The sequence below is a fragment of the Leopardus geoffroyi genome, chromosome B2, assembly GCF_018350155.1.
Source record: "Leopardus geoffroyi isolate Oge1 chromosome B2, O.geoffroyi_Oge1_pat1.0, whole genome shotgun sequence".
NCBI classification, from domain to species: domain Eukaryota; kingdom Metazoa; phylum Chordata; class Mammalia; order Carnivora; family Felidae; genus Leopardus; species Leopardus geoffroyi.
The window spans coordinates 28,877,501-28,887,669 of NC_059332.1; the positions used below are offsets into that span (position 1 = coordinate 28,877,501).

Here is a 10,169-nt window from a genome sequence, read left to right on the forward strand (position 1 = left end):
TAGGAAGGAGTTGAGGAAAAAGAAGGAAGACAGAGAAGGCGCAGAGCTACATAGCAGAAGATTGAGGTCTGGAGCAAAAGGCAGGCAGGTCTATGATAAATTCTTAGACTGGGGTTGATGAAAGATTTTTAAAAATAGAGCTGTCAAAAAATAGGGCTGCCTACTATTTTATTTTTAGGTCTGTATTTCCAACCCTCTCTAAAGACTTAAAGACATATAAATGCCTTATGTAGGAGATTTTAGGGGACACTGGGCAAAAGGAACTGTCAAGTCAGAGCCTGCCCAGGATAGGAAGGAGAATTTGGCCATGGGAGGTGAAAGGCAAGGAGGGGTCTTAGTAGAGCAGATGTGTGGAGGTATATGTGACTTCTGAACACATAATATACCAAAAGGTCTCTGGTTCTTGCTGAGGGGTTCAGCCATATTTTATTTAAACTTCAGAGGAGAGTGTGACTTTAGCTTATACTTGAGTTCCACTTCCAGGTATATTCCTCAGAATAAGAAGAGTTTAAATTCTGTGGAAATTCTAGAACTTCCCTTTTACATTTAAACAAGATTCCTCTGCTTCCCTATCCTGAAATCCTTATGAGGAGTATTTAAGCACATTTTTATTTCATTCTATGAGTAAGGGAACAACTTGAGTCAACAAGTATTTATTACACATTTGCCTTGGGCTTAGGCCTATAGAAAAATAAATATCAGGGGCGCCTGGGTGGCGCAGTCGGTTAAGCGTCCAACTTCAGCCAGGTCACGATCTCGCGGTCTGAGTTCGAGCCCCGCGTCGGGCTCTGGGCTGATGGCTCAGAGCCTGGAGCCTGTTTCCGATTCTGTGTCTCCCTCTCTCTCTGCCCCTCCCCCGTTCATGCTCTGTCTCTCTCTGTCCCAAAAAAAATAAATAAACGTTGAAAAAAAAAAAGAAAAATAAATATCACTTTCCTTAATGATCTTATAACCTAACTGAGAATATGGAATAAAACAAATGCAAGATTTGGTGACATCTGTTTAAGTGTCAAGTCCTAATTTGTATGTTGGAGGTGGGGAAAGATGCTAAGAATGACAGAATTTAAAGAAAGGAAAGATCTGGCAGACTAGAGGGGACCTGGAAAAGTTTTTCTGAGAGAGTGGGACTTGAAGAAGAATTTGAGGACTGACTACTGATGTAGAGATCCCTGCATACCAGAGCTTCTCAACCTCAGATTTATCAATATTAGGGGCTAGAAAGTTCTTTGCTGTGGGGTCTGTGCTGTGCATTGTAGAATGTGAGGGATTATTCCTGGTTTCTACCCTCTAGATGCCAGTAGCACCCACTCCCCAGTTGTGACAACCAAAAATATCTTCAGACATTGTTACATGTCCCCTGGGAATAAAATTGACCTCAGGTGAGAGCCACATTGTGAATAAAGGAAACAGCATATGAGTTTCAGGGAGAAAGAAAGTTGATTGACAAAGGTAAGTTCTTGTGCAGGCCTCCCTACAGGTCTCTTGCCAGCCCATAGGCAACTGGGGCCCTGGGAAACAGTGTGTGACAACACATCAAGAAATCATTGGTGGCCATTCTGTTCAGAAAAGTTTTGTGACAGTAGCAGTTACTTCTGAGCTTGACACACCTCTCTCTGGTGTCAATGGCTTGATTAAATATTGGGGATAGGAGGAAATACATATGGATGCACAAAACATAGTCAATTAGCAGAGAACCATGAGTTCCAAGCCAAAAATTTAGACTTGCTCTACTCAATAGTACATTTCTGATATATATTCTTAACATATTTCAGAGAGATTATTTTGACAGTAATATTCCCAGTTGGGTGCAAGGATAGACCAGGGCTTCCTTTCTTGTAGATTATGGATAGGGCCCAGGAAGTCTATGATCCTGAAATTATAGCCATTATTTTGTGGATTTATTTATCCTTTTGAGGAGGGATTCTGTAAGTTATATCAGAACCCCCAAAAGTTGGGAACTCTTAGGTTCAACTGGAATCAAAACATGAAACAAGGACATCAATGAGTATCCTAATGGAATAATCCCTCCCTCCATCTAATCCCCCCCCCACTTCCTACAAGTACACATCCATTCTACAAGCATTCACTGACCACCCACCATGTGCCAGGTACTGAGATCATAGGAGAAATTGAAAAAGGACCCTGCCCTGAGGAGTTCATAGGCAAGGATACATGCAGGTATTTAATGAAGTATACATAGGCGAATCCAGAGGATCATAAAATAATGAAACATTTCTGAAGGTGATCTTGCCAGTGGACATGACTAGTTAGAAAATGCATGAGTTAAGAGGAACCTACAATTGCCAGTGGCCAAGGAAATGAGAAAGGAAAGAGCAGATCTAAGAGTTGCCATGAAGGAAGCTTCTCATCAATACTGTGACTTGATGACTAATCACATATGAAGGAAGGAAGACTCGGGGGATGGTGAGTCAAAAATTATGCCAAAGGTTCAAGCCAGGGAGACAAGAGACTGGAGACAGTAAGTAGGGGTTGTGTTTTGAGAGGGAAGACATATTGAGTTGGAGACAATGAGATAATATTTAATTTCAGAAAATTCCTTGAGGGAAACTGGGAATGCAAAACTGATGTTAAGGAGTGGGTGGGAGAAGAGATAGGCAGAGTGGAAAAAGGTCTGTTTCCTTAAATGATAATGAAGGGCACTAGGGGAACCAGCTTGCTAAGGCTATGGTTTTTCTAGCTACTTTTTAATGGGTTTTTGTGGATCCCAAAAATGTATTTGGGGTAAAAATAACAATCTCACAACATAGCCAAAATTTCTGATTCTAGATTTGAATAAGTAGTTGAATATTAAGTAGTACCTAAAGTAGTAAGGGCAAGGGGTGTTAGAGCATTAAGATAGGGATGGAGGCTAGACTCCTGATTTGTCTGAAACAAATTCACAGGCAAGGTTGAAATTATGCCACAATCAGGGACCAGTGAGGCACCAGAATGTAGTGAAACTATGAGAGACTTTCCAGGACCATTCTTCATTTCCTTCTGGTGTAAGTGTGGCCACTCCTCCAAATACTTGGTGAGAGAAGGTGTCTTGGAGTCTAGGCTCTGATGTCCACTACATCTGCTCAGTCAGTTGTAAGTGCCATTCATCTGGCATATCTCCAGCTGGGTCAAGAAACATGCATCAGGCACATAGCGTGTGACTGGAATTTTGCTCTGTATGGAAGATATGATGATATGAACACACACACACACACACACACACACACACACACACACACACAAGAAACTCACAGCAATCGTATGATAGCCCATGATAGAGGGGAGAACAGGGAACTACAAGACTCCCAAGGGAGTGGACTGTGTTGGGCAGGAAAGACTTTCAGAAGGATGGGACTTGAATTGAGCCTAGAAGCTTGAACGGTCATTAGGTATGTCAAAGGAGTAGAAAAGAAGGCAAATTCAGACAGAAGAAACAACAAGAGTCACACTTTGAAGGCACAACAGCTTAGCAATAATGATAAAAGGAGAGGAAGATGTTATAAATATCATGGAATAGATATAAAGCAAAAGTCATGTAACCAGGAGTGATATTCAAATATTCAACAACTGATAAGCAAGGAAACTGACCCATCAGAATAGAGATAACCCAATCAGAAAGATGAGACCTGTAGACAAGATAACCAAATCAGAAGGATGAGACCTGTAGACAAGCAACAGAATTCTCATGCCGCCAGCTAGAAGACATCACAAAGGACGTCCAGAAAACTGAATGGATGCTGTTCATTTCAAATATTTAAATAGTATATGAACAGATTGCTTTCTGTTACAGAATATACATTCAATATACATGTGTTTAATTAATGTGAAAAGATGGAAATATATATTGGGTGAATTTTTGGCTTATCAATTTAGAACAGTGTTACTTGGAAAGGCAAGCAGAGCCTAGGGGACAAAAGAGAAGGGCCTTTGCCTTTTCCTGAGTGAGGAGGGAGCAGGGAGACTTGGGCAAGAAACTTAACCTCCCAGTGCTGTAGTTTTTTCATCTACATAGAGGGCTGATAAAATCCACCATAAAGGCTAGTGTGAGAATTAGACACAATATGTGTAAAGCCCCAGGCATAGAGAAGATGCCCAAGAATAATAACAATAATGAAAACATAATTTAATTTAATTTAATTTATATGTCCCCATTAGAATTTTCATATCAATTTTAATTCACACAGGTATTCACACATTAAAAAAAGCACAGAATTTGAAGGACTCTCTACCTCTTCCCAAAACTTATTATGTAAGTCAAACTTTAAGATTTCCAGTGTGGTAGAGAGAAAGCCCAGAGTATATGTGCCTACACTGGCTGCTTGGCCAGGCTGTGGATGACAGGCCTTATTCCTCAGGAGGAACTGCATATCTGGATTTGGGAGGTGAGAATTCTATCACTGAAGCACCAATGCCATAGCTAGATTTGTATGAGAGAGATCCCTATTTGTTTAAATGGAAGCAATTCATTCTCCTTTTTTTAGAGGACAGGATGGGTGAGGGTAAAGCCACTACCTAAAGCTGTATCATGTTCACTAACAGCCTGAAGGGTCCCTTCCAGATACATCAGAATGTAAATAAGTACATAAAATTATAGGTGTATTCTCCTCCATTATGTGCTTACAAATATACAATATAGCTAAAACATAATTTATTTAATTGTTTGCTCTTGATGGAAATCTAAGTTGTTCCTAATTTTCACTGCTTCATTGTTGCTGGTGTTCATGTTTGTACATGTTTTTGCAAACTTCTGTGAGTGTATCCCTATGATATATTTCTACAAGTTGATTGCTGAGAAAAAGTGTATACACCATCTATATTTTGTTATATATTCCTAATGATCCTCCAGAATGTTGTACAAATTTAAACTCATATAAAAAATTATGACAGGCCAGTGTTTCTTAAAACCTATTATCCAGAAGAATCACTGGGAGCTTGTTAGGAGTGGCCACTGGCTGAACTGCACCTGCCCAGAGATTTTGATTGTTGTCTGAGGTGGGCTCCATATATGTGTTTTGTTTGTTTGTTTGTTTGTTTTAATTTTCACACAGTAAGTGACTTTTGAGGAGGTGGAGTATGCAGTTCTGTGACTTTTAACACAGGTAGTAGATTTGCATAACCACCTGATGGTGTAACAATCAGAATACAAAAGAGTCTCATTACCCTAACATATTTCCTCATGCTATCAAGGTATAGTTGCACCCTAACACCATCTCAAATCCCTGGTGAACACCAATCTTTTCTCTCTCAAAATTGATTTTTTCTTTTCAAGCCTAGACTAATTTTGTATGTAACCTTTTGAGACTGGCTTCTTTCACTTGGAATAATGCCCATGCAATTCATCCAAGTAGTTGCCTATATCAATAGTTTCTCCTTTTCATTGCTAAGCAGTAATCCATGGTGTAGGTGTGCCATAGTTCATTCAACCATTAAAGGACATCTAGGTTGTTTCCAAGTTTTGGGGATTGCTTTTTAAATAAACCCACCAAATGATTCTGATGCAAAAGGTCTTCAGATCATGCTTGAAAAGAGGATACTAGCAATCTTTTTAATTTTTGTTCATCTGGTAAGTGGAAATGCTACCTTATTATTAGAGTTACATATACCTGATCATCAGGAAACTGAGAACCTTTTAAAATGCATATTAGCCATTTGCAGTTCTGTGAATTGCTTACTCATATCCTTTGCTGAGGATCTATTTGTTGAAATTGAGTTGTTTTTGCTTTTTATATTGACTTTTAGGAGACTTCTATGTTAAGAATTTTAACCACTTATATTTTATTCTATTTTTCATTGATTTGTTTATTTATTGCAGCCTGCTACTATTCTATTGTGTTTTGATATGTTGAGGAATAATCAGGGTGGCTCACATTGCTGAAAATTCCTACCCATTGTAACCTCAGATAGGATTCCAACAAAGGAACTGGCAACAGGATGGTCTATCTAGATAACTTAAATGGACCATTTTGAAACATACCACTTCATCCTCCCTTGCTATTGATTAATATACTTCCTCTTCTTTGTCTAATAAGCTATTAAGCAGTGAAATAAATTGAAAAAACACAACCTACTTTCAGTTGTATTAGTTTTTTTTTTTTTTTGGTTGGCCCATGAACTCAAGAATAACTAGAAGTTTTTGTTTTTTAATACGAAATTTATTGTCAAATTGGTTCCCATACAACACCCAGAGCTCATCCCAACAGATGTCCTCCTCAATGCCCATCACCCACCCTTCTCTCCCTCCCACCCCCCATAAACCCTCAGTTTATTCTCAGTGTTTAAGAGTCTCTTATGGTTGATGCATAGGGGCACTTTTACCCCAATGTTTATAGCAGCACTTTCAACAATAGCCAAATTATGGAAAGAGACTAAATGTCCATCAACTGATGAATGGATAAAGAAATTGTGGTTTATATACACAGTGGAATACTACATGGCAATGAGAAAGAATGAAATATGGCCTTTTGTAGCAACATGGATGGAACTGGAGAGTGTTATGCTAAGTGAAATAAGTCATACAGAGAAAGACAGATACCATATGTTTTCATTCTTATGTGGATCCTGAGAAACTTAACAGAAGACCATGGGGGAGGGGAAAGAAAAAAAAGTTAGAGAGGGAGGCAGCTGTGTTAGTTTTGATTCTATGTATTAAAGGATCCTTTATGTTTTACCTGTAAGTTTATGATCCATTTTGAGTTATCTTTGGTATAGGTATGAGGTGTGCATTGAGGCTCATCTTTTGGCATATGGATGCACAGTTATCCCAACACTGGTTTGTTGAAAAGACTCTCCTTTCTCAAACTGTTTATGTATCTTTGTCAATAGTCAATTGACCATATTTGTTAGGTCTATTTCTGGAGTCTCTATTCTAATTCATTGATCTTTTTGTCTATCTTCAGGCCAATACCACACTATTTTCATGAGTGTAGCTATTAATATAGTAATTCTTAAAATCAAGTAGTGTGAGTCGTCCATCTTTATTCTTATCTCTTTATTTTAGTTTTGCTAAAATATTTTTGGTATTAGGTATTTAGACATGACATTTTTCTCCTATTTCATTTTTAAGTTGTTTTTAATGTTTACTTTTTTTTTTTAATTTTTTTTTCAACGTTTATTTATTTCTGGGACAGAGAGAGACAGAGCATGAACGGGGGAGGGGCAGAGAGAGAGGGAGACACAGAATCGGAAACAGGCTCCAGGCTCCGAGCCATCAGCCCAGAGCCCGACGCGGGGCTCGAACTCACGGACCGCGAGATCGTGACCTGGCTGAAGTCGGACGCTTAACCGACTGCGCCACCCAGGCGCCCCAATGTTTACTTATTTTTAAGAGAGAGAGTGAGACAGTGTGAGCAGGGAAGGGGCAGAAGAAAGGGAAACACAGAATTCAAAGCAAGTTCCAGGCTCTGAGCTGTCAGCACTGAGCCTGGTATGGGGCTCGAACTCACAAACAGTGAGCCAAAATTGGCTGCTTAACCTGCTGAGCCACCCAGGTGCCCTCCTTCTATTTCATTACACAATGACATCAGAAACCACCATAATCCTTAACAACATTGAGTAATTCCATATTATCCTCTAATTCGTGGTACCTTTTCATATTTCTAGAAACAATTATTTTTTAACACTTAATTTCTGTATTTTGTGTATTCTTGCCTTTTTTGTCATAGCTTAACTGACCATATATACATTAGTTTATTTCTGAGCTCTCTATTCTATTCCATTGATTTGTGTGTTTAGTTTTTGTGCCAGTACCATAGTGTTTTGATTACAACAGCTTTGTCATATACCTTGGAATCTTGAGTTGTAATACCTCCACCTTTTTCTTCTTTCTCAATATATTGTTTTGGCTGTTTGGAGTCTTCTGCAGTTCTATACAAATTTTAGTATTATATGTTCTAGTTCTGTGAAAAATGTGTTGGTATTTTGATAAAGATTCGGTTATAGGCTCCTCAAAAAATTAAAAATATAGATACCATATGATCCAATAATTCCACTACTAGGTATTTACCCAAAGATAATGAAAACACTAATTCAAAAAGATACATGAACCCCTTTGTTTATTGCAGCATTATTTACAGTAGTAAAAATATGGAAGCAACCTTATTGTCCATTGATAAATAAATGGATGAGGAAGATGTGGTGAATACACACACACATACACACACAGAGAAGAATATTACAAAGCTATAAAAAAGGATGAGATCTTGCCATTTGCAACAATGTGGATGGACCTAGAGGACATTATACTGAGTGAAATAAGTCAAACTGAGAAAGACAAATATCACATGATTTCACTCATTTGTAGAATCTAAAAAACAAAACAAGTGACTAAAAAAACAAAAAGCAGAATCAGACCTATAAATATTGAGAATGACCTGATGGTTACCAGAGGGGAGGAGGGAGGAAGGAAGGGCAAAATGGGTGAAGTGGTGTGGGAAATACAGCCTCGAGTTATGGAATGAATAAGTCATGGGAATAAAAGGCACAGCATAGAGTATATAGTTGATGATGTAATACCATTGTATGGCAACACATGATAGCTACACTTGTAGTGAGCATAGCATAATATAGAGTCAAATTGCTGTTGTACACCTGAAACTAATGTAACATTGTGTGTCAACTATACTCAAATTGAAAATTAAAATAAAATATTTTTTTGTTTCTCTCTCCCATTAAGATCTCTACCACCTTTCTAGAAGAGAATACAACAAAACAAAGTCATCTGCCATTATGCATCACATTTCTTCTTATTACTTCTTACCACATGCAACTGCATCACAGAAACCTCAACTAATATCTATCACAGAGTGCGGAAGGACAATGAAATTTCTGATAACATATGAATTTTAATTTCACTGTAAAATAACTAGGCTATCTTGTACTTGCTGATATTTTGTTCTCACATGAAATTCAATGCATTAAAATCTTAAAAATCAAATACCAATTTTACCTCTGAATTGCTTTGTGGTTTTGAAAATATTCTCTCAGCATCTAACTAATCTTCTTATGAGAATTATTCTCCCTCTGAATCCAAGCTTGAGATTATAAACCACAAGAAGTTATACCGAAGGTATTAGGTATACAAAAAATGCCCTTAATGTGTGGCTTTAGGGGGGAAAAAGGCAATACTATAGGCATCATAGTCTATTTCTGGTATCACAGTAAGTAACATAGGACAAGCACATAGAACTCTGTCCCTAAAAAGGTCAAGAAAATCCATGTATCCAGAATGAAAGAAAACCCATGTATCCAGAATAATAGAATAAAAGAATGATCAGAGATAAGCTGAATCATGTTGCAGTTAAAAAGGGGACTGGGGAAATTTTCTCAATCTCGTTAGTATGCTCAAGAGGTTTAAAGTAGAATTAGAAAAAGGAAACAAAGAGGAGAGAGAGGAAGGAAAACCAAGCAGATGTGCATTAAGGAAGTTACTTTTTTGAAACGTGCAAGGTGTTCCTCTGAGTGGCATCCGATCTGGAAGACTAGTCACAACGTTCTAGGGAAATTGTGCTCTGCCTGTGTGTAGGAGTCATTCGTCAGTGGGAATGCCCCAAGGTGCTCCACTTCTTAAAAATTCATTAGGTAAAAAGTACAGACAAAATTTGTAATCCTCACACCCCTAGAGCGATCTCAGATAATAATTTCACTTAGGAATCATGTCCTGCTATAATTATGATTTAACTCAAATAATAATTAGCCATATTTGTAGAGTATTTACCATATCCTGATAACCAAAGCACAGTATATGTATTAATTATTTAATCCTCACACAAACAACTCTAAAATGTGGATACTATTATTATTCTTATTTTATAGATGAAGAAACAGGCCCAGAATCTTGCCAAGTTCACCCAGTTAAAAAGTGGCAGTGCTGAAGTTTGAAGTTAAGTCTCTAAAACCAGAGTACACAGAGCACCTGGATGCTCAGTTGGCTAAGCACCTGATTCCTGGTCCCAGCTCAGGTTATGATCTCATGGTTTGTGAGTCTGAGCCCCACATTGGACTCCATGCTACCTGGAGCCTACTTGGGATTCTCTCTCTCCCTCTCTCTCTGCCCCTTCCCTGCTCACTCTCTCTCAAAATAAATAAATAAACTTAAAAAATTAAAACCAGAGCACACAACTGTAATGTAATACCACCACTGTCTCACCTAGTTTCCAGGCATTATCTATCATAAA

The 10,169-nt window shown here is 38.1% G+C and overlaps 1 long non-coding RNA gene across 1 annotated transcript in view; it reads left to right on the forward strand.

Moving 5' to 3' along the window:
* Positions 1 to 8,935, forward strand: part of LOC123609709 — a 9,466-nt gene extending 531 nt beyond the window's left edge. The window contains exon 2 of the long non-coding RNA XR_006717919.1: positions 8,669 to 8,935. This is a non-coding gene — a long non-coding RNA (uncharacterized LOC123609709). The remainder of the gene's footprint in view (positions 1 to 8,668) is intronic.
* The last annotated feature ends 1,234 nt before the right edge of the window (positions 8,936 to 10,169 follow it).